The following is a 23,874-nucleotide window of genomic DNA, read 5'->3' on the forward strand; positions in this document are numbered from 1 at the left end:
TTTCTGCAGCCGCTGGAGTCGCCCAGGTGTGAAAAACAAAAAGCTGCTTCAGTTTGTATTGTGCATGCTGGTTCACGCTGCCACGGCTCACTGGACGCTTGAGCAGAACAGAGCCATTCATGATGTTGTTATTGACGCCTGTGCTTGTCTGCAGATCCTCTAAATTCCATTAGATGCTGCTGTGACTGAACTCTGACTGCATTCAGAATCAGCTTATTGCTTAGTAGTTTTTAAACGTACAAGGAATTTGCTTTTGTGACTAGGTGCCAGACATAAACATATATAATATAAAGAAAAACAGGGAATAAACAAGATGTTAAAGTGATAAAGGAATAGAGACTTTGTGCAGACATTGATGGGGAGAGGGTTTGAGGGGGGTGCTGGAAAACCTTTTTCTACTGTCGGTCTGATGGGAGATTTCCAGAATAAATGCTCCATTGAAGCAGCTGCGTGTTATGTGGAGCCGTTTTGCTGGATTGACTTCAAGTGTTAATGAAGAAGTGTTGACGTCCTCACCTCCTCTCACACTTTCTTTTTTCAGTGAAACACTCGAGTGAAATAGTTCCATGCAACACACGTTTGCTGTAAATGAAAAACAGAACACGTGAGTGTGAGCTGGTCCCAGGAAGCAGCCGATCAGGCTCCGTAACACATTTTAAACATGTTTTGTGGCCTCACTGGGGAGCTTCACTTCTCCAAATGCATCCTGCTCCCCTTGACGCCATTATTTCAAGTTCCTGGCTTGTTCTAAACATAATGGTGTCTATTCCTTCTCTGGAGATAATGGTGTCTTCTTCCTATAGCTACATATTCTCTTTCTGCTCTCAGGCTGTCCATTAGCTGGCTCACACTCAACTGTCCATCATTAGACATGAAAAGATTTGCGTTTCATGGCAACATCAGTGATTATTTGACTTTCATTCTTTGCATATTGATGACGTTCAATCAGAAGATATATTCCCACAGTGTATGGATACGTGTCGAGTAAGTGGTTCGTGTTGCACTGAAGACTTCAGAAATGTTTCTACCTCATATCATTACGCAGAGACGGTCGGCACGAGAGCAGCTTCTCTCAGTGCAGCTCGCTCTAAATGGCTGCTCGCGGGTGGGAAGGGCATCAAACTGTTAATATTTAATGCTTGTCAACGGTCTCCGGCTCCGGTGTTCAACAACAAGACCGTCAGAGCGAGAACTCTTAAATCTCTCCAGCTGCTTACAGAAGAGCTTTTAAAGTGCTGCTGCCAGTTTATGAATCACTCTAATTAATTTCTTGGAGAACATGAACACAGCAGGAGCCTCAGGAAGCAGTCAGTGAGGCGACTACCTGATGATCTCAAAGGGCTGAGTGATACGGACAATGATAAAAAATAAAATTCATATCATGTGATATCAATAATAATCAGAATAAATGTTACATCATTGTTTCTTTCAGTTTAAAGGCTGATTTATGCTCCTGAGTGAAAGTCAGAACAAACAGTGGGTCGCTTCATAAATCTGAGGCAGAACATTCAGAACTGATTTCAACCAATAAAATCTTTTTTCAGTCCCTTTTCCTCAACAAAAAAAACATTTTAATAGAAAAATAAAGTGTGAATAATTTGTGATTCAAACATTATTATCGTTTTATCGCCCTGATGACCTTGAACGCACCCCAACTCTGCTGCTCTCCTGCTTCTGAGTGGTCGGTTTCTCTACTTTTATTTTTATCTTTGTTGGTTTTTGCTGCACTCTGACTGGATTTTCTAAAACTCATTTATTCTCTCTTTGTGGGTTTTATTCTGCTTTTTATTTGTCCTTGTTATAAATGTGATTCTAATTCCTTTCTTTGCCTCTGTGTTAAAGATGTGCTCCTCTGTGAAACACTGTTTTCTATTGATCCACTCTCCTGTGCAGACTTCCTGTCCCGCCTCCACCATGAGTGACATCTACGAGTCCGCCGCCAACTCCCTGGGTTTGTTCAGCAGCCCCTGTCTGACCAAAGTGGAGCTGCGGCTCACCTGCAAGGGGATCTCGGACCGCGATGCTCTGTCCAAACCCGACCCCTGCGTGGTCCTCAAGATGAAGTCCCACGGGCAGTGGATGGAGGTGGGTCGCTGCTGGGTTGTTGTAGTGATGCTGACGCTGGTAGTTCTGTTTAGAGAAGTGAATGAAGTGGAAAAAGCTTCTGATTTTATTATTGTATTATTGTGTGAGTAAGAACATCGTGAGCAAAGTACAGTCCTGAAACTAATTCCTCGTATGTGTGCACATACCTGGCAAATAAAGCTGATTCTGGTTCAGATTCTGAAAAGGTTCAGTGTGACGATCAGGCGGGTGAGCAGCGCCTGCTGTGCAGAGGAGTGGAGAGTTCATCTCGGTGTATCAGAGAGAATCAGAATCAGGTTTATTGCCAGGTACATTTTCCCACCCGAGGAATTTGCTTTGGTAGCTATTGGTGCTATACATTACACATAAACATAAAACAAGTAAAGAAAAATGTACAAGTATACAAAATAATACACAAAATGCAAAACATATACAGGATATTTAACAAGGAATGTGCAAAAAAAACTATATATATATATATAGCAATAGCATATTAGAGGATATTTTGGGTCAGATTCGCCCTGAACAGATTACCGGCCCAAATCCTGTTTACAGACAGAATCTGAAGTTTGCCCACTGGATAAGAGCCTCCAATCAGAAACCCCTAACAGCCAATGAGAGTGAGCTGAGCAGCGTGTTGTGTAGCTGCTTTATAAAATGTAGAAACCTGCTGATTCCCTCTCCTCAGCCTCGAGTTCATCCACAGTTCACACACAAGGTCGACCAGCTGATGACGACAGTCTGCCTCCGTGTTTGTTCCTGTCACGTTTGATCACGTGAGATTCTGTGAGATCCCGAGTCTCCAAAACCGCTGCTCTGAAACCGTTTAGTACAAACGCAGAGTGTGGTCCTGCGTCTGGACTGAAGCGTCTGCCGCGTGCGTTAAATATTTGTCGTTATGTCTGTATGTCGTCCCACATTCTTAAAACCTGTTACAGTTTTTCTCGATTTCTCATACACATTTCTTTTTCTCGAAACTCTAAACACAAATCAAAAACTTCTCTCACCCAATTCCCCAAAAATCCTGTTTTCAGGTCAAAATGAAGCTCTCCACTCAAAACCATTCAGTCTTGCTGAAAAACCAAACTTTGCCCTCAGAAACACAAACTACAACACAGTCTGACACACTGGAGAGATAAATTCAAAACAATACTACAAAAACTGGTTTTTAGTAATGTTGCTTGTGGTTTTCCTCCTCAGAAAAGAGAAACAACAAATACATGTATACACTCGCTCTTTTTTTTATTCCTTAGTGTGCTGTACAGTACAACACAAACTACTCATTATTCTGTCAGGGCTGCAACTAACAACTATTTTCGATTAATCTATCGATTATTGAAACGAATGATCAACTGTTCGGATTACGAATCACAAAATTACACAATGCCTCTCATTCAGCTTTTAAAATAAACTTAGTTGTCTTAGGCATGTGCTAATTAACAATCCATCAATCTTTTAATGAAAGTTTCTGCTGCAGCAACAGGAGGTCTGAGCAGCTGATCTGCTGTTCAGGGACGGAGCAGTTCACACGGCAGTACTGCACTCCGGGACAAACTGACACTATATTTATACAAAGACGGGAATAACGTCACGTGTTACATTGGCCAAATTTACAAGAGAGAACCAATAATAACGATTTTGTAGTAGACAGCGTTTCACAACATTGACAACATCCCCAACTCAACAACTCACAAAACTCTGTGAGGGAGTCTGGGGCGGATTAGCCTCAAGACAAGAGAACTGTGTCCGGTGGTGTCTAATAAATTACCTACGTACAAGTATAAAGGAGTATAAATGGGCCCGATGACGTCATGAACGGATAGATTATTAAATTAGTTGGCAACAGAGTTAATAATCGATTTTTGTCGACTACGTTGATTAGTTATTGCACCTCTAATTCTGCCCCAGTATCTTTCCTTTGGTCTGGGACAGGCCGGAGAATCCTGTCCTCCTCCTCCTCCTCATCTTCCTCCTGTCCAGTCTCCTCCTCCAGCTCCTACTGTACCCCTCTCCATACTGCTCTTCTTCCTCCTCTCTGGTGTCCTGGACCTCTTCCGCCCTTTTATCTGCCTGGTGAAGCTTCTGGTTGGTGTGGGGTACCTGGGTAGCTGACTTCAGTCAACAGTATTGTTAGTTAGTGTTTCCTCAGTGACCACATGGTGCAGGCTGTGAGAAATGAAGGGATTTGTGTGTAGAGTTTAGGGAAATGGGTCTGCTTTTTGAAAAGAGGGCTGAAACAACAGCTGGATGTTTGACAAAAACCCACAGCGGCCAAATGAGATGTATTTTCCCAGCTACCTGCTGAGCACACTGCTAACAGTCTGTGTTGGTCTCCGGTGCCATTAGATGCAGAAACCATCACAATTTCCCTAATCAGAAATGGCCTTTGGAGCAGTTACAGTCGTTTCTCTGTAGCCGCGTTACAGGAGCTGCAGGAAATGGGAGCACATTTGTTCTCTCCGTTCTGATGGTTCCTGGAGTTAAATGGATATAGCATCTGCGTTGGTTGAGTCTGTGGTCCATTTCCAGCTTTCTGTCACAGTTAATGTCACTGCTGCTGCTTGAAAAAGATGTGAGAGCTTTTCAGCTGCAGCATCAGTCCTGCTGCTCTGCGTGAATATAGAAGCAGCTTTGTGCACGCAGTCTGCAGAGCTGTGTTACCAAAGGACGTTTGGTTCTGTGCGTCTTCGTGCTGCGTTCACTTCACAGCCTGAAGCTGGAGTTTCCCAGCCTCAGTGAACGTGTCCTGCAGGAGTCTTTAATGGACAGAGCAGTGCTGAGATGAACAAGCTGCTGACAAACGCTGAAAGCTGCTCAGTGAAACGAGCTAATTAAGACAGCAGTGAGCCGCCAGAGGGAAACTAACACAACACTGGTACCAGGAAGTCTTTCTGCTTTTTGTTTCATTCCTTTGGTTTCTTTTATTATTATCTTACTTACTTTCCTCCCTGAATTTCTGTAAACTTGTCAAGTCAATTGTATTTATAAATTCCTAATATTGCAAATCCAAAATAGCTATGCCCTGAGGGGCTTTCACAGCCAACACATTCTCACTCCCAACTCCTCACATACAGACGCTTTTTGAAGCCCTGGGTTCCCTTTAGCGTTGTATTTCGACGTGCAGGGCTCCGCAGTCAAGTTAGCAACAATAAATATGCAACGGTTAGACTCTCAGAAACGTTGGTTAGGTTTAGGAAAACGTCATTTATTCATTTAGCTGACGCTTTTATCCAAAGCCACTTTGCTACAACTGCTACATGTCAGAGGTCGCACGCCTCTGGAGCAACGAGGGGTTAAGTGTCTTGCTCAGGGACACACTGGTGTCTCATAGTGGATTCAAACCCGGGGCTCTCAGGCCAAAGGCACGTGTCTTATCCTCATCCTCAATGCAGAGATAGATGAGCTCTGCAGGGCCCACAACACTTCATTTCCTGCATTCTGGTGAAAGTTTCTGCACCAATTTATGTTGGAAATGATTTTATTCGTGTAAAAGGAAACAAATAAACAAAACAGAATCTAAGAGTCATTCTGTGCTGCTTTCAGATCTGTTGATTAACTTTTCTCCTGTAACATCATCTCTGCTCAGGCAACACACATGCAGGCGTGATTTAGTCTTCCCTCCTCTTTTGTCATGTTCAGGGCTTTGACATTAACACCCGCCAACCCGCCAAATGCGGGTGGATTTCGTAACACAGTCACTCCCACTAGCCACTTTGGCATGTAGTCTTGTCAAAAGACTGAAATAACAAACGACATGCAACGTGACACTACGACACTACAACTCCCATGACTACTACATGCACATCTGCTCATTGGTCCATTAGTGAAGCCTATTGTCTTGCGCGCTACTGACCAACGACACTGCAAACAAGACAAAGCAAGCTTTTTTAATATCACGGGAATCCACACAACCGCCGCGTCTCGCACTCTCACCTCTCTCGCGAGGGTGCACACGCCAAACATGACATCCAGACTTTTGTCAAAGAGAATAGAAAAGTTGAATCTGTCACAGGCAGCCACACTCCCTGAGACCTGTAGACTCCCATCTGCTTTTCACCTGATGATCTCTGTCATCACACGCGACTGATGGCGCACACACACATCAACACAGCGGTCAGTCAGTGCGTGAGCGTGCGTGGCCGAGCAGTGAAGAAGAAATGCACAGCAGAACGAGAGAAAGAGAAAAGACAGAGCTGAGATAAAGAAAGGAGGAAAGTGCCCTTAAATGCTGCAACATTACAGATGTATTCATGATTAAGAGATGTGGTGTTACTACTAGCAAGGCTGCCTTTATATCATGAAATCATCATATCACAACTGCCTTTCCAGAGTTGATTTTTAACAGACAAAAAAGGAGCTTTACACACAACCTTATCAGAGCTAATGATAATATTAGTACATTTTAGCACGTCATTGTCAACTTTAATCATGTAAAACGTAATTTCCCAAAAACAAAAATTTGGCTAGTGAAAATGCTGTGTGGCTTGTAACTTTGGAAAATCACTAGACACATTAGCTAGTGAGCAAAAAAAATAATGTCAAGCCCAGGTCACGTTCACAGGGAGAGAACGGACAACTTGGTCTAGAAGTTGTTAAAGTTACTGACTGGTGCTGCACGTCTCTGGAGCAATGAGGGGTTAAGGGTCTTGCTCAGGGACGCGTTGGTGGATTGAACACAAAGTGACGCCCCTGGTACGTAGAGTCCTTACAGTTCTGTCCTTAGATCCTTGATTTTCCCCTTGTAACAGGAAAACAGGGGATTGATCTTTCAGGACAGACAGGAAACAGATGTTGTGCAGAATAGATTCCAATCAGGACGACATTACAGATAGATTTCTATTCCTCCATATTTGATTGGCCAATAGAACTTTAACAAGCTACCAGGAGTCATGAGTGGAAAAAACAGCTAACAGCACCGGTATGGTGGCAAAGTGAAAACAGACCAGTCAGAGCCGAGAGTGTACGTCACGCACACATGCCCACAGTTTCCAGGCTCTTCAGAGGCGTTCTGCCTCTTCGCATAGTGATGTGTGAACACCGTTAACGGTCGAGCTGCTGAAGAATAAAAACACGCTGATGCTCTGAAGGCGGCTGCAGACTCCGGTGATAGCTGACTCACAAAGAGATGCAGTGCCCTTATTGGTCTTCCGTCCCCGCTGTGGTCCAGAAACTTCCTGACCTCTTTAACCCTGCAGGACCCCACCGGTGGGCTTCTTCACTGGTGGATGGGTCACAGTGGGGGACTGAACCCGGGCCAAAGGCATGTGCCTTATCCATTACGCCACCACCACACAGAAGAGCTAACTCCTCAGGTCAAGACTCTGTAGTTTACCTACATCTGAAGGATAAAGGACACTCTTCGAGGACAGCAACGTTCAAATTCTGGACAGAGAGGACAGATGGTTTGAAAGAGAAGTGAAAGAGTCCATTTGCACCAGAATAGAAAGACCATCCGTCAACAGGGGAGCAGGGCTTAGACACCAGTGTTCCCCAACCTACACAAACATTTGGCCTCCTGTGACAACGCCAACGACTGTCGCTACAACAGCCAGAAGCTCTAACGAACCAAGCGGTATCCATCACCTTGATAACGAGCCCACAGAGGGACTCCCTGCCAGTCAGGCCCCATCCACACTACTTTTAAAACCAATACGATCTCTGTCCACAGCAGCGTTTTAGCTGCTTATCAGAATTGATCTGCATCTACATTAAAACGACAACACATCTAACGATCGTTCACGTACACTGGGCATGTGCGTGTCGGTGCAAACATGAAGCAGGTTTTATTTTGCACGGACCAATAACGAGCTGGGACTGTTACTGAATGTAACACGGGAGTTAAAAGCGGCTGTGGCGGCGGGAAACAGACTGGGAGTTGCTGCAAAGTAAACGGCGACATGCACAGAACACGTGTAGGCTGTAAGTGTTATTTGAATAAAAACACCCAATCTAAAACTCGGTCAGCAGCATCGTGTTTCTGCTTTACACGACTTCTGAGAGCCGAACGTGAGCGTCTGACTCATCGTTTCTAAAGTCCTCCGTTTTTGCCCGTCCGCACTACAACGCTCTCTGGAGTTTTAAAACGAAAAACGGGGTCGGCAGCGTTTTCAAACTTCGCCGTTTCAGGTCTTCGTTTTCGCCGTTTAGTCTGGACGAGAGGAGCAAACGTAGCAGAAGGTCTCCGTTTAAAAACCAAAACACAGCGGTGTGGACGGGGTTCTGTCAGAGCTGAAAGAGTCACTTGGATAAGAGGTGAAACATCTTCAACTTGTCACCCTTGATTTTAACCTTCCTTGGAGAAACCTGACCTGGATGAATGAAAACATTCACAGACAGGAGATCCCAAATATATCAGGCTGAATATCTACAGCTGCAGCCGTAAAACATTAAAAACAGGGATCAAGACCTCTGAAGTCTCTGTCTGCATTTCTAAAGCCAGAAAGGCAAAGCAAATCTAACTAAACTCAGGTCTGAACAGATCTGACGTCAGAGTTTGTGATTGTCGGTCTCAGGTGGAAAACGTGCTGTTTGCAGCTGGACCCTGGTGTTCGTCTGACAGGCAGATAGAACAGCACATCCTCAGTCTTTGCCCTTTTATCTTCCTCCCTCCGTTCTCTCTGCTATCAGCCATCTGGAGCTGAACTGTTCGGTCAAACTGCGCCTGCTCGGAAGCGGCTCAGATTTATAAATCGACACGACAGATGATGAAGCAGAAAAGTGACATAATTCTCTGCTGGCTTCTGTGGTTTTTTTTCTGGGATCTGAAGCCCGGAGGAGGAAACGAGTCCAAACACAGCCAGTAAACACAGAGTAAACACTGAGTGAATCCACACGAGTCTCCTCCAACCTGCTCCGGCTGAACAAATTATAGAAATGTGCTGCCGGGGTTCATCCTAATCTCATCATGATGGTCGTTAATGCTTAACAACTTCTAATGACTACTTGTTTATTAGTGGAAGAGCAGTGAAAACAGATTCTTAACTCCTCGTCCGGTCTTTGCTGTAATTTAGGCTCCAGTTTCTGTCAAAGCAGACTCATAAAGCAGATGAGTCGTGGGAGTTGAACAAACAGATTTATCACAATCTGCCTTGTGTTTAACTTAAAAAGGGTCAGTTCACCCAAATTACAAACACCGACATACATAAAAACCTAAATCATCACATAACCAGATTATATATTGTGGAGGGAAATTAATACTTTTTTTGTAACCTTATATTTATGTAAGACAGAGCAAAGCAGAGAGAAGCAAAAACACACAGACGAGGTAACAACAACTTTAACATTTAGCTGAAATCATGACTGATTGTTGAGTTGAAGCCAAAGTACGCCGCGGTCCTCGGCTGAAAATGTGACCACGTGCGTTTGTTCTCCTTTTTGGGCCGTGAGCTGTGACCTCACAGTCAGGAGGTAACTGGCTGTCGGGGAGCTGCAGCTCTCTGTAGCTCAGAAGATCCTACCTGCTACCTGCGTGTGCTGATCCACCCTTTCACCCAGATTCTTTGTCTTTATAATAACAAACAGCTTTGGTTTGCAGACCAGCGTCGGGTGACACAGCCGCCGTCAGCTCCTGTAGTGTGTGACCCCGTCACCGATCAGTCACGTAGTACGAACGCCACAACGGCTTCAAGACTCCCGTCACAAGACAGCAAGTTGTGTGAACGGCACGGCGAATGTCGTGCAGTCTGCTCGAGCCTGTAGGCTAGTGTTTCTCAACGGGGGCGGTACGGTCCGAGGACGATGGGGGGCGCTGGAGGCAATATTTTGGAAGGGGGGGCGCTGAGCTGCTCTTGGGGGGCGTTTGTTGGTCGGAAATTCTGAGGTGAGTTTACACTTAAGATCCACAACAATACGAGTTTAAACTTTAAACTACTTGCAAAAAACTGTGGTCTGCAACATTAAAACCTGCCAGTTTCGTCCACTGACTGGACGAGACTGTGTAATTTTTCTCTGTCAGCTACTTGTGGTGCAGCTTCGTGCTGCCTTCACGGGAAGTCAGAGTATCGTCTGTAAAACTTTACCCACAATTTTACTGTGTAAACTCTGGAAAACTGACGCTCTCTTTCTTGGTGGAAAAGTGTTTATTTCTCTGAGCAACACACCGTGAACGTCTCGTTATCTCAGTGGTTCCACATTTCTAAGAGGGATATTCTGCGACTCACCCTGAAAGAAACTTGGCTGCGACGCCAGCGAGTGACGTGGACCCGCCTCGCGCTGTGAGTCGCAGACAGTTTGTGCCAAAGCGGACACATACTGTAGTTTCAGCAGGCTATAAAAATGTAACGTTAAAAACTGAAGCCCTGTCTTGCTCTGTTGGGGATTGTAAGCGCCGCTTTATCAGAGGCGCTGAAGTTAACGTGTGTGGAATTATTGAGCTTTCTGTCTGATCACAGGTGTCGGTTAGTTTCGTTTCCCCGGCGTGATCGCCTCATTCGGGTTTGTCTGTTAGACGGAGGGGAAACTTCCAGCGAATCAGTAACATAATGCAGTACAGGGCATGTAGTAAAATATTCTGTATTCTCTTTAAATAGACTAAAGACGTCAGTCTCCCATGCGACTCTTTTTCTTTACATGTCAGAACTCAGATATGTGGGAGAGATTCTGAATGTGCAGAAAGGTTTGAACATGAGCAGATAAGTTACAGTGTTTCCCGTACGTTCATTTATTTGTGGCGTCCTGCCACAATATCAACGCTGACCGCCACATATTGATCTTCCATTTAAGCCTATTTAAAATCGTATTTGAGCTGCAGGCAGCTCGTATTCAGGCAGCACATCCTCTCGCTCGTCTCTCTCGTCCGTCCCTCGATCTCTCGCTCTCTCTCCCTCGTTAACACAAATCTGTCCGACACAACGCCGTCGATGTCGGAGACCCAGCTATTAAAAGTTATTAGCGAGCATGTAAGGAGCCTAGCTAATAATAATAATAATGTTAGAATACAGCTCCACAGTTACACAGTCATTCTGCGGGAGACACTGAGTTATGATGACAGATGAGCTAATAAAGTCCAGTCAATAACTGAATTAAAACGGATTCATTTATTACTGAGATGAAAAGGGGCCACAAACACATTTAAATAGGTTACTTCCCCACAAAAGAGGAGGTGAGACTTAATCATGTGTGTTGACTCAGCAGGGATGATATTAAATAAGTTGATCTACAGGAGAAAAATATTTCAAAGCAATAAGAATGCCTGAGAGCCTCACTACATTATATTCTATTAGAATTAGATTAGAGAAATTGTCACCTGCCACCTGAATTTTTAGACATTTCCTCCATAAATTGGTGCAGAAAAGGCAGAAATTGGAGGAGAAATTTTCACCAGAATGCAGGAAAGTTTTTAATGCTCAAAATCTTCTGGGGGGGGGACCCCACACCCCCCCACTTATTAAGTGCCCCGTCCAAGAAAACAGTTTCAGTGAGGAACATTCACTTATTAGTTAAATATAATTACTTTTCACATGGCTTTTTGTTACATTTTCCATGTTTTTAATAACAATAGTAACAATAAAATTAAATCAAAAATATTCAGGGCAAATAGCAAACATCTTTTTTGATGGGGGGCAGTAAGGGACCTGGATAATGGATAGGTTGGGAACCACTGCTGTAGTTTAACTTGTAACACTCGGGTGATGTTTGTGTTTGTAAAGCAGCTGTCTGGTTGTTGGTCTGATGTTTGCTGTATGACACACTATGAATTTCCGAAAGGACTAATAAATATCTATCACCTATAAATGTGCACAGCCGATCCTGTTACTGAGGGGGGCTGGCGCTGCCAAGCAAAACTACTTCTTAAACGAAGCACCAATGAATCGTTGAAATAATCTATAGAAGCTTCGAATACTAAAATCATCGTTGGCTGCAGCCCTATTTTGTGACGCACTGGGGATCTCTATAGCGTCACAGTTCAGCGCAGTAGGGGAAGCCCTGTAGCGTCAGTTTGAGATGGTGAAGGCAGGTATGTGATATTTATATTCCCATACTAACCTTAACCATGTAGTTTTTGTGCCTAAACCCAACCAAACCCAACGTTACACGACTTTATTAATGCGCCGTTTCAACCGGACGTTGCATATTTGTTGTTGCTAAGCGTCGCTAACTTGACGGCGGAGCCTTAAATGTCTAACAGTGATGCTAAAGGGCCTTCACCGAGCGTCCATGTGTGACGAGTCTGAGTGACGAGCTGTGGTTCTATATTTGAGAAGAGAGAAGTGGTTTACTGAGCAGTTTAGTGACGCAGTTCTCGTTGCTCTGAGGAACAGCCGACTGTTTCTCCTGCAATGAAACGAAACTCTGACACTGATCACAGGGTCAAACTCCGTTTCAGTAACCTAATTTTTTTTTAGACTTAACACACACCTGCTGGACGTTGATGTGCCGTCCATCAACCAATAGGAGCAAATCTTTTCTGCTGTGCCTGTTTTTAGTTTGGTGTGTACCGCTGATCTATCCTGATTGCCAGGTCACCATGGAAGAGATGATCATAGATAATCCCGCCCTAAAGCCTCCCCTGCTTCCTGGTCTCTGTTCCTCTAAATGGGACCATAATTTACTAAATGAACATCATACTGTGTTGAAGAAGACTTGAAACTAGCGACTGAGACCAGAAACTCATCAGGAAAGTGTTTACTGAGGGAATAAATCAGCTGACAAGTAGAAACATTTTCTCAGAGACTTCTATACAATCACACTTCTTTCTGCAGCCGCTGGAGTCGCCCCCTGCTGGCTGTTAGAGAGGACGCAGGTTTAAGTCGCCCCCTGCTGGCCGCTACAGAGGACGCAGGTTTAAGTCGCCCCCTGCTGGCTTCTAGAGAGGACGCAGCTTTAAGTCGCCCCCTGCTGGCTGCTAGAGAGGACGCAGGTTTAAGTCGCCCCCTGCTGGCTGCTAGAGAGGACGCAGGTTTAAGGGGCCCCCTGGTGGCCGCTGGAGAGGACGCAGCTTTAAGTCGCCCCCTGCTGGCTTCTAGAGAGGACGCAGCTTTAAGTCGCCCCCTGCTGGCTTCTAGAGAGGACGCAGCTTTAAGTCGCCCCCTGCTGGCTGCTAGAGAGGACGCAGGTTTAAGTCGCCACCTGCTGGCTGCTAGAGAGGACGCAGGTTTAAGTCGCCCCCTGCTGGCTGCTAGAGAGGACGCAGGTTTAAGTCGCCACCTGCTGGCTGCTAGAGAGGACGCAGCTTTAAGTCGCCCCCTGCTGGCTGCTAGAGAGGACGCAGCTTTAAGTCGCCCCCTGCTGGCTTCTAGAGAGGACGCAGCTTTAAGTCGCCCCCTGCTGGCTGCTAGAGAGGACGCAGCTTTAAGTCGCCCCCTGCTGGCTTCTAGAGAGGACGCAGCTTTAAGTCGCCCCCTGCTGGCTTCTAGAGAGGACGCAGCTTTAAGTCGCCCCCTGCTGGCTGCTAGAGAGGACGCAGCTTTAAGTCGCCCCCTGCTGGCTTCTAGAGAGGACGCAGCTTTAAGTCGCCCCCTGCTGGCTGCTAGAGAGGACGCAGGTTTAAGTCGCCCCCTGCTGGCCGCTGGAGAGGACGCAGCTTTAAGTCGCCCCCTGCTGGCTTCTAGAGAGGACGCAGCTTTAAGTCGGCCCCTGCTGGCCGCTGGAGAGGACGCAGCTTTAAGTCGCCCCCTGCTGGCTTCTAGAGAGGACGCAGCTTTAAGTCGCCCCCTGCTGGCTGCTACAGAGGACGCAGGTTTAAGTCGCCCCCTGCTGGCCGCTGGAGAGGACGCAGGTTTAAGTCGCCCCCTGCTGGCTGCTAGAGAGGACGCAGGTTTAAGTCGCCCCCTGCTGGCTGCTGGAGAGGACGCAGGTTTAAGTCGCCCCCTGCTGGCTGCTAGAGAGGACGCAGGTTTAAGTCTATTCGAACAATAAGCCCTGGGTTACTAAATCAGTTAAGTCCTGTTTACAAAGGAAAAAAATAGCATTTAAACACGGAACAACTATGGACTTACATGTGGCTACTAAGGATTTAAAGGTTGAAATTCTTAAAGCTAAACAAAGCTATAAGGAAAAACTAGAAAATAAGATGGCATCCAAAAATCCTGGCTCAGCATGGGCAAATATGAAAACCATTGTAGGCCTTCATAACTCAGATTGCAGTAATCAGATTATTTTAAATGGTTTTAGTTCTGATCTTGAATTAGCAAATGCACTAAACGATTTTTATTGTCGTTTTGACAATTTGAATTTTAATAAAGAAATCCAGGAATTGAGCGTTAAGTTAATGGATGATCAGCATTTTAACATCGACCTTCAGGATGTGGAAAAAGCTTTCAGACAAGTTAAGGCAAATAAAAGCCCAGGTCCTGATAGCATTTGTGGCAGACTATTAAAGTCATGTGCAAAAGAATTGAGCCCTGTATTTCATGAAATTTATAATAAGTCTCTGGAGACACAACATGTACCGATCCTGTGGAAGGATGCGGTGGTCATTCCTGTCCCTAAATGTAGAGACCCTAAGATGATAAATGATTTTAGGCCGGTCGCTTTGACTTCCATTTTAATGAAAATCCTTGAGAAATTAGTACGGTCTGAGATTTTGAGGTGGACAGAACATCGATTGGATCCTATGCAGTTTGCATATAGACCTCATAGAGGAGTACAGGATGCTACACTCACAATGTTAAATCTGCTATTAAGACACTTGGATGGACAGAGGACACATGCTAGACTTTTATTTGTTGACTTTTCTTCGGCGTTCAATACAATTCAACCACACATTTTAATTGAGAGGCTTTTAGATCAGTTTGTGCTAAGTAATAATTTGATTGGTTGGATTTTGAATTTCTTAACTAATAGAACACAAAGAGTAAAAGTGAATGGTGTCTTATCTACACAGATGAGTTCCTCTACAGGGTCTCCTCAGGGATGTGTGCTGTCCCCGCTTTTATTTATTTTATATACTAACATGTGTCAAAGCATGTATGAGAATAGATTTATTATAAAATATGCGGATGACTCAGTAATTTTGAGTTTACTTAAAGAGAATGAGACCTCACATGGTCCAATTATTGAGCATTTTGTCAAGTGGTGTGATGAATCTTACTTACAGTTAAATATATTGAAGACCAAAGATATGCTCATTGATTTAGGAAAAGTACTCATCCAAGTGATCCTACCTTAATTAAAGGCCAAAAAATAGAGTATGTACAATCATACAAATATCTTGGGACCATAATTGATGAGAAACTAAATTTTGAAGAGAATTGTGAGGCTCTGAAAAAAAAGGGGCACCAGCGTTTGTACTGCCTAAGGAGATTATCTGTATTCAATCTTGATAAAACAATAATGAAGTTGTTCTATCATGCTTTTATAGAATCTGTTTTGTCTTTTTCCATCTTAGTATGGTACGGTCATATATCCTTAAAGGCAAAAAATCATTTAGATCAGATAATAAAATGGTCTGGCCGTTTGATAGGCGAGTCAAAACCAGGAGTGGCATCACTATATGCCAAACAATTACAAAGGATGGCCCTTTCAATTTTAAATGATGACTCTCACCCTCTGCGAAATGAGTTTCAGTTATTACCGTCTGCGAGGAGGTATAAAGTCCCTAGGTGTAGAACGAAAAGACATAAAAGCAGCTTCGTAATAAATGCGATTGATATGCTTAACAAATTGTAGAGGTGTTTTCTCAGATATATACTAGGGGTCTCATGAATTTTTCATAATGAATTTTTTATTTTATTTATTTATTTTATCTGTCCTTATGTGTAGTGTGATGTTCTGTGTTGTGTGTTGTTTTTTGTACTGGATGCCATAGAATGTCATTGCACTGTAAAACAAATTTACCTACGGGTATAAATAAAGTAAACAAACAAACAAACAAACAAAGTCGCCCCCTGCTGGCTGCTAGAGAGGACGCAGGTTTAAGTCGCCCCCTGCTGGCCACTAGAGAGGACGCAGGTTTAAGGTGTTGTAGGAGGGACACAGTTTTATTCTCGTAGGTTTCTGATATGACGTAAACAGCCGAGCTGCTTTCTTCTTCTGAAAGTTTAGCTCTCCGCTCACCCTTCTGTTGACCGCTGTGTGACCTTGTCCGATCTCACCTGCAGCAGAAATTTCCTAATGAAAGCGCTTCCTGTTTTCACATCATTATCTCTCTCTCTTCTTGCAAATCAGGACCAAATTTGACAAGGATTCCTTGTTCAGCTGCTGTCCCGTGGAATAACTGAGCAAGCAGTCGATCTCTGTGCTAATGACCTGTCTGCTCACCAGAGGAGACACGAGCTCTGACAGCTTGATTAAAACCAAATCAGGCTCCTCATTAGCTGCTGTGAGAGTTTCCTTTTCATCAGGAAACAAGCTGAGCTCAGGGGAAACAGACCTGAAGCTCCCGTTTGTTCAGGACACAGAACTGAACACAGAGTTTAACATTAGAGGATTTTTATAGCCTCTTTTAGCTCCTAGTTTTGGTTTGACAGAAATGCAATTTAATATCCTAACTCTGTTTTCAGTGGTGTGTAAAGACATAATGAACCGTTCGAATGAGACATTTCTATCTGCAGACACCGCGGCTCCTCTTACAGGGACGTCACCATGTTGAGCCGCCATGTTTGTACAGTAGTCCAAACGGACAAACTGCTCTACAGAGCGCGTTTCGTCGCTACGTCGAATACGTACGAAGTAGACTGGTTTATTAGAAGTAAGAAGAGAAGTGAATTTTGGACAAATGGAGCAGCACACGTGTTATTTAGCTCAGAGCCACCGTAGCTTCTCCTGCTCGCTTGCAAAGGGAGGGGGAAGCGGTTACTGATGGTGCATTCATGTGGTGTAGGAATAATCAGAATCTTTTTTTCCTCCTTAAATAGTTATTGCACAGAGAAATAAAGTGTTCATGGCACATAAAGAAGTATGCAGAACTTTGATTTGTGTAAAATCCCGAATTGCATGAACATATTTTGCAAACATGTGATGTGTAATCTGCTTCTAACGGTTAGTTTGCTGAGTGAACTAGAAGTCTGCATGTGTTTATCTGCTCTGATCATGATAATCCAACACATCTTTGTAGCAGCGTCCATGTTGAATCCACATTCTGACTTTAGAGCACATGAACATTTGTATGTTAATGATGTTTCAGGAGTTCAAGAGATTAAACTTTTAGGTATTAAAATAGTTTGTAAATTATCATGGTCTACACATATTGATGAATTGGTGAGTAAGATGGGAAGAGGAGATGTTGTACACTTCAATGCTCATATAGAACTAATGTAAATATAATGTACAGCTCTTGAACCTGGTTAAAGGTAAAAGATAGATGTACTGCTTTATTTAAAAAAGAAAAACATTTCAGTTACTAAATTACCAAGGGTATTACATAGACAGCTATGCTGGAGCTGAGATGTGCACGACTATTATACCAGGCACGCTGCTGAGGGTAGACTCACACTACCAAAAGCAAAAACCAGCATAATGAAGAACACTGTAATGTACTGAGCCATGGTTGCATGAAACGCTGTGCCTGAGCATATTATTCAGGAGAACAGTAAAAACTGATTTAAAATGTCACTGAAACAACATCTCCTGGCGAAACAGCTTTCCTCATCCAAGGATGCTTAGACACCAGGTAATAGATTTTCTTATTTTCGTTTTCTTCTGTTTGTTCAGTTGAGTGATTTTTACTGATGAGTGCTGGGAAATGTAGTGTGTTGTATCGTGTTTGTGTATGGTTGTATTGCCTTTGTTGTGTTGGTGTGTGTGATTCTCTGTGTACTACACTGTACAGAGTTTTGTGTCCGTGTGGACCCCAAGAAGAATATCTGTGGCTTCGGCTACAGCTAATGGGGTTCCTAATAAATTAAATGAAACACAGCTGGAAGAACGACTTCACAACTCATTGAGGAGCACATGAATGCACCGTGAGCCGCTGGTTGCAATTCACAACCCTCACCACTAGATGGCACTAAAACTTACACACTGAACCTTTAAAGCCAGAATGTGGAAACAACATGGACGCTGCTACAAAGATGCAAGTGTTTGTAATCAAAATCTGCTTAAACAGTTTGAATCTTTCTATTACAAAGTGATTTTTGTCCCAGAGTTGTTAATGCACCACTACATTACTTGAAACTAGTGTTGTAGTCAAGACCGCCCAAACCGAGACCAAGTCAAGACCAAGACCAGAGTTTATTGGGACGGAGAGAGAGCGAGACCAAGTCAAGACCAAGTCTAGTTCCCCACATTATATGACACACAATAAAATGTGGAATGAGATCACAGGTACTTCTCAAACTGAAAGATCCACATTCTCATAAAACACCCACATACAAACACTAAGAGCTGAAATCAACGTAAGCATCTTTATTCAACTCTCCTTTTACCCTCGGGTACTAATAAAGACACCTTGACCTTGACCTTTTCCATGCTGACCATCGCGGGGAGGGGGGTCAGTCATTAACAGGAACAGCACATTTTTAATTAGGGTTATTGGTTGCTATTGAAGCAATTCGTTTTCCATCCAATCAAAGTTTGGATATTAACAAATAAATCAGACGACGCAATAGTAATTTATTGATATTCCCAAAGTTATGGTCTTGACTGGCCTTGGAATAACATCCCAAGTCCTCAATGTCCGAGACCGAGACAAGATAAAATGCTGTCGAGTCCAAGACAAGACCATCAAAAAGTGGTCTTAAGACCGGTCTCAAGTACTACAACACTACTTAAAACCATTCAAATATTGCTCGTACTGCAAATACTGCTAATAAATATCTTTCTTAATTCATCTAAGTCGCTCTACATGGACAGCAAACTACCTGTTATAACCTAATACCACATTACAAATGACACAGGAGCAACAAATGTATACGCAATATGTGATTTCGCACCATTAATGAAACGTTTCTAGCCATCAACCGCGTCGTGCGCCATGTTTCTACATGTGTGACGTCAACAACTCGGCAACTCGTGTACCAACATTTTCTCAAACTTACAGTTGTTTTTCTGACTTCAGGCGGCGTTCACGTGTTTTTTCCCCCCAGTCTGGAAATCCTTTTCTGATTATTCACATGAATGCACAGTTAATCCATCAGGTGGGCGGAGCCAGATCATCTAATGTAAAGAATATTACTGGGGTGGTGGTGAAAAACGACCCATGTAGCCTGTGAATTTCAATAACTGACCAGAGCGGGTCATCTATGGCACTGTGATGTTATATTGTTATAAAAGACACAAGGAAGTCGTTTCCATGTCGAGCTGGGACACTCTGAGTTCAGGAGGCTGTGGATGATGGTTTCCAGCGCTTGCAGCTCCCTGGATGGATGTGCAGTCAGGTTGCAGATCCGGACTGGAGGGTTTCCGTGTGAGTCTCTCGATGTCGGTGGGGATTATAATCTGGGTGATGTGAGGACTCTCTGCTGCGGTTCTTAATGCTTCAGTGTTGTTCTGATGCCAGTAAGTCATCAAACTGTAATGTGGTTATATTATGCATAATGTTTGCTCTGTGGCTGTGTTTATAAGGGTTTTATAGATGATCGGGGCCTCCATCTGGTTTCTCCTCAGTCCCTCATCGATCTCTTCTTTCACCCAGATCCTCCTTTGCTCTCAGAATCATCTCCTAACAGTTTTAGTTGCATGAAGTCGCCTGGCAGGTTTTAGTTTTGACATTTACAGAAGCAGCAGAGTGGATTTCATTTTTCTGCTGGGACAAAAGTCTGGATCTGCGATTGTTTGTTTAAAAAGAACAATATTGTCAGAACCCTGATGGAAGTCAATATTAAAATGACCTTGAGGAAAATCATTTTTAGTGCCTTAAGATATCTTGAATGCCCGGATTCATCAAAAATAAGCTAATTATTTTCTTTTTTCTATCAATCTCTATTAACCTGTCATGTTCAAAAATAGAAAGCTGACTGCTGAACAGGCTGCTGATATCTACACTGGTGCTCAGTGGTGTAGTCTAGTTTTTTGTTGAGTATACTGTGATTTTTCCCTCTTAGCCTCATACTCACCCCTCCCAGAGCGACATCCCAGAAGCACCTCTACGCTCACAAACAGTATGCATGTATGTGGCTCTGGCATTTTTGGCCCAGGCGGCCCACCAAAATCGGTCGGACTCCCCTCAACAATACCCCATCCTTCCATTTAAGGGCTCAGATTAGGGGTGTGACGAAAAACTCAGCCCATGAGACGTGACATTGAACAAGATTGGGGGCCATGACAACAAGACAAAAATGAAAACAAATGCAGGCCTATTGATGGATTAGTCGATAGGAGGGTCCGGGGCTCCTCCCCCAGAAGAGTTAAACACTTAATTTCCTGCATTCTGGAGACATTTTCTGAACCAGGGGAGCACAAAATTCAGGTGGCAGGTGACAATATGAAAACAGAATAGAATATAATGCAGTAATCTGTACCTTCTTATTGTACTTAGCTTAAGTTACTTTTTTGCACAACCAGTTTTCTTCTGGATTTACGCATTGCAGGCTTACTGTGCAATAAACCTTTTTCACAGCATTTTTATTTGTTAATCAACATTTCTATTTATATCTTCATTATATTTTTCAGAAGATTTTTAACAAATGCTTTCAAAAGTGGGGGCTGCATGTCCCCAGCGTCCCCAGAGTGAATGAGCCTCCCTCCCTGCAGGTTGAGCTGCTCCAAGCTCACCGCTTCACCTCCTCTTGCCTCCTGCTCACTTTGTCACTCGCTAACACATCCTCCTCCTCTGCCTGGCAGGGGCCACCACAGCTCCTTCACTCCTTCAGGTGCCTGTACCTGCTCCACGCAGGGTCCTGCAGCTGATCTTGAAGCTGCTGCAGCCCCAGCAGCAAACATATCAGTTGCTTTCGCGCATTTGGCAAAACAGTTGGAAACAGAGAGCAGAGAGCAGAGGGGGCGGGGGCCAGTAGGAGATGTGATTGGGCCGGTCCAGTGTCAGTACAGAAAATTAACCAATGAGCCGCTGTCTGTGCTCTATGGGCCGATCGTTGGCCCGTCACGTAATACATAATTTACGTTACGTTACACCTTTGGGGCGTTACACTTCACATACGAGACGTGACAATCCAGAATATCAGGGTCACAAGAACAGGACTAGAAGATATTTTAATACTATTTAACAGAAATGTTCACTGATGAAAAACTATTGGAGGGTCTGGGGCTCCTCCCCCAGAAGATTTTGAGCATTAAACACTTACTTCCTGCATTTTGGGGACATTTACTGCACCAACTTATGGTAGAAAAGTCTTTATTTATATAAAGGGGAGCACAAAATTCAGCTGGCAGCTGACAATTCAATGTAAAATTATAATTAATAAAATAAAATGTTTTTTTTGGACAATGCAGATCTGTTTTTTCTATATTTACATTGTACGTTTTCTTATTGTGCCAAAAGAAAAATTTCATAGCACTTACATTTGTTTAACATTTCTTGTTGCTATTTTTCAGAACATTTTTAACAAATGCTTTCTAAAAGTGGTGGGAACAGTGTCTGGGTCCCCAGTGTAAATGACACCAATGCAGGTGGGGAGAATGATTTCCTAATGCTTAGTGTTAATAACCATTTTTATGAAGCAACGCTGCACTGTGCCCAAGTAATTAACCTAACTCTGCCAGTTAGGAGCTGCTTGAAGCCTTAGATTTTATACGAATCTGGTCACTGGAGCACAGGTTTCATCAGCTGGCAATTTTCAATGCATATTTAAGAATGTTAGTTGCAACTATTATCAACAATGATGGAAAGCTGAGGCTTATCAGCAGCAGTAATAACAATGAACATAGGCCTATGTGCAGTTCTGTCACCAACACTCATTCATTACAGAATGTTATGAACAGTGAGGACACAAAAAGTGGTCCACATCCTCTCAAGCACACTTATCTTCCAAAACCACTGTCAAACGTAGGTTATGTAGCTTCTGTATCAGCTGAAATGCATGAGCAAGTATCCAGGAACTGCTGCTTCTACTACTGTACAGACACACAGTATCCCACATTCATTGATCCTCCACATTGATCTTAGTTAACTAGCTCTAGATGCAATTCAATAGACCAAAAATGCTGTTACAGTTCCGTTAATGATGACCTTTATGCTACTTTCACTCACCAGGTAACGTTACGACAGCATCACCTCATCCGGCTCGTTTTCTGTAGTTTCAGTAACCTTAACGTTCGTGTCATCTGCACAAAACACAAAGAGTGTAGCTTGAGTCGGAAGCCCCAACTTCAGTTTAGTGCTTCGCAACACAGACGGGGTGAATTTACCGTATCCCTGCGTATCACGTAGACTCCACCACTGCTGGTGCTGCAGCTGCAGGATGTAAATCTGCAAACACAGTTAATCATAATAAAAATACTAACAGACTCATCTTCTCCATCAGGGAGGACACAACTCAACCCGGATCCTGGAATTCAGACTGACACAGCAATCATCCCAGAATTAATTTAAAAAAACACAGCTGTTAGTAAATAGATAGAGAAAGTAGTGAAAAGCCACACCGGCATGGCGGAACAGGTGTGGCGTTTCAACACTGTTACAAGTCACGTTTTCTTTTCTTTTCACGGTCTAACCTGGAAAGCTGGATCGCTGTGTGAAAGCACACACTGTTGCAGGGTTACGTCCACTGTTGCGGACATTCTTTCCGCGTTTATTGCTGGATCTGTGTGTGTAAGCGGCTTGTGTTTGAACTGTTCAGGGGTCAGATTGTTTTTGTGTAGAAATGGCTGGAGATGTTTGTCCTTTAATGAGAACAAACTTCAGAGTAACTTCCTGTTATCACAAGAGGACAGAGGGAGACGATGGAGGCGTTCAGAGACAGATCAGACAGTGAGAGGATGTTTCCACAGACGGACACTGTTGAGGTGTGTTCACACTGAAAGTTAATATTCGCCTCGCTTTACTCGTGCGAGTTTGACCGCTGAACATTTTGAGTGTTCACACACACACAACGCGTTTGAAGCAAATAAAATAATAAATCACAGCCCGCGGATAGTACAGCTATATGAACCCAAAGTAAACCCTTTGCTGTGATTTAATTGCAATAAACGGATCAAAATGCTGAAATAACTACAACATGTAGCAGATTTTTAAACATATGAATTCATGCTTTGTCAGAATATAACTATTAAAATGTTTGTTTTCTGAATGGAGTTTGGTTTGATCAGGGCTATGCTACGCTAACTGTTCACAGTAAAGACCAACAACAGCTGGAATAAAGTTACAGACACATGTTTTCTGAACTCACCAGGTAGTTCAACCTCCTCGCTTTCTTTTCTCCAACTAATGTCCAGTTTTATCCGTTTTTTATGTAAATATGAAGTCGTAGTCTGACAGAGCTAACGACGCTAACAACAACAGTGGAACAGGATGTGCACAGAAGCTGCTGAGAAGCTCCAGTGAAGATAAATCAACGTTGAAATCCCAAAAACTAAAGTAAAAAGCTGATTTAATAAAAGCAGTTAACTCGAGCTCCTCCTGTGAGTAAACGGTGTAGCTGTCAGAGCAGAATCTGACCGACTGCGGGTGTTTATCTGTCTGAAAGCTGCAGCGCTGCTCCCTGAACACGCCCCGTTCTTTAGCAGCTCTCCGCCGGCCAGCGGATTGTCATGACACCGCTCGCCTGGTCCTCTCCAAACAACGCTCCGAAGCCGCCAGTGACGTTTGGACAGTCTCACCGCTGATTGGCTTTTGCAACATCGTGTCAAGCTAATTTCTCGCCCAAGTTGAAAAATCTGAACTTGCGCGAACCAGCGAATGTCGCGACAAACGGCTCTTTCGCACCGCCCGGAGCGAATTCGCAGGAAATCACGTCTTTGCAGTGACCAGCCCAAAACGCTGGATTCACTTTCGGGGGATCACAGCTTTAGGCT

The 23,874-nt window shown here is 43.7% G+C and overlaps 1 long non-coding RNA gene across 2 annotated transcripts; it reads right to left on the reverse strand.

The window, feature by feature from the left end:
• Positions 1-523: 523 nt before the first annotated feature.
• On the reverse strand, positions 524-22,710 carry LOC119919214. Of its 2 annotated transcripts, XR_005447659.1 has the most exons (5): positions 22,270-22,710; positions 22,112-22,185; positions 2,253-2,327; positions 1,998-2,130; positions 524-582 (listed from the first exon to the last, which is right to left on the reverse strand). It is a non-coding gene; the product is annotated as an uncharacterized LOC119919214 (long non-coding RNA). The 2 variants fall into 2 exon arrangements; XR_005447658.1 differs by lacking the exon at positions 2,253-2,327 and having other exon boundaries at positions 22,270-22,705.
• Between the last annotated feature and the right edge of the window lie 1,164 nt (positions 22,711-23,874).

The sequence above is a fragment of the Micropterus salmoides genome, unplaced genomic scaffold, assembly GCF_014851395.1.
Source record: "Micropterus salmoides isolate LMB-PRFRI ecotype aquatic unplaced genomic scaffold, ASM1485139v1 Ms_hic_scaffold_2619, whole genome shotgun sequence".
Lineage (NCBI taxonomy): Eukaryota > Metazoa > Chordata > Actinopteri > Centrarchiformes > Centrarchidae > Micropterus > Micropterus salmoides.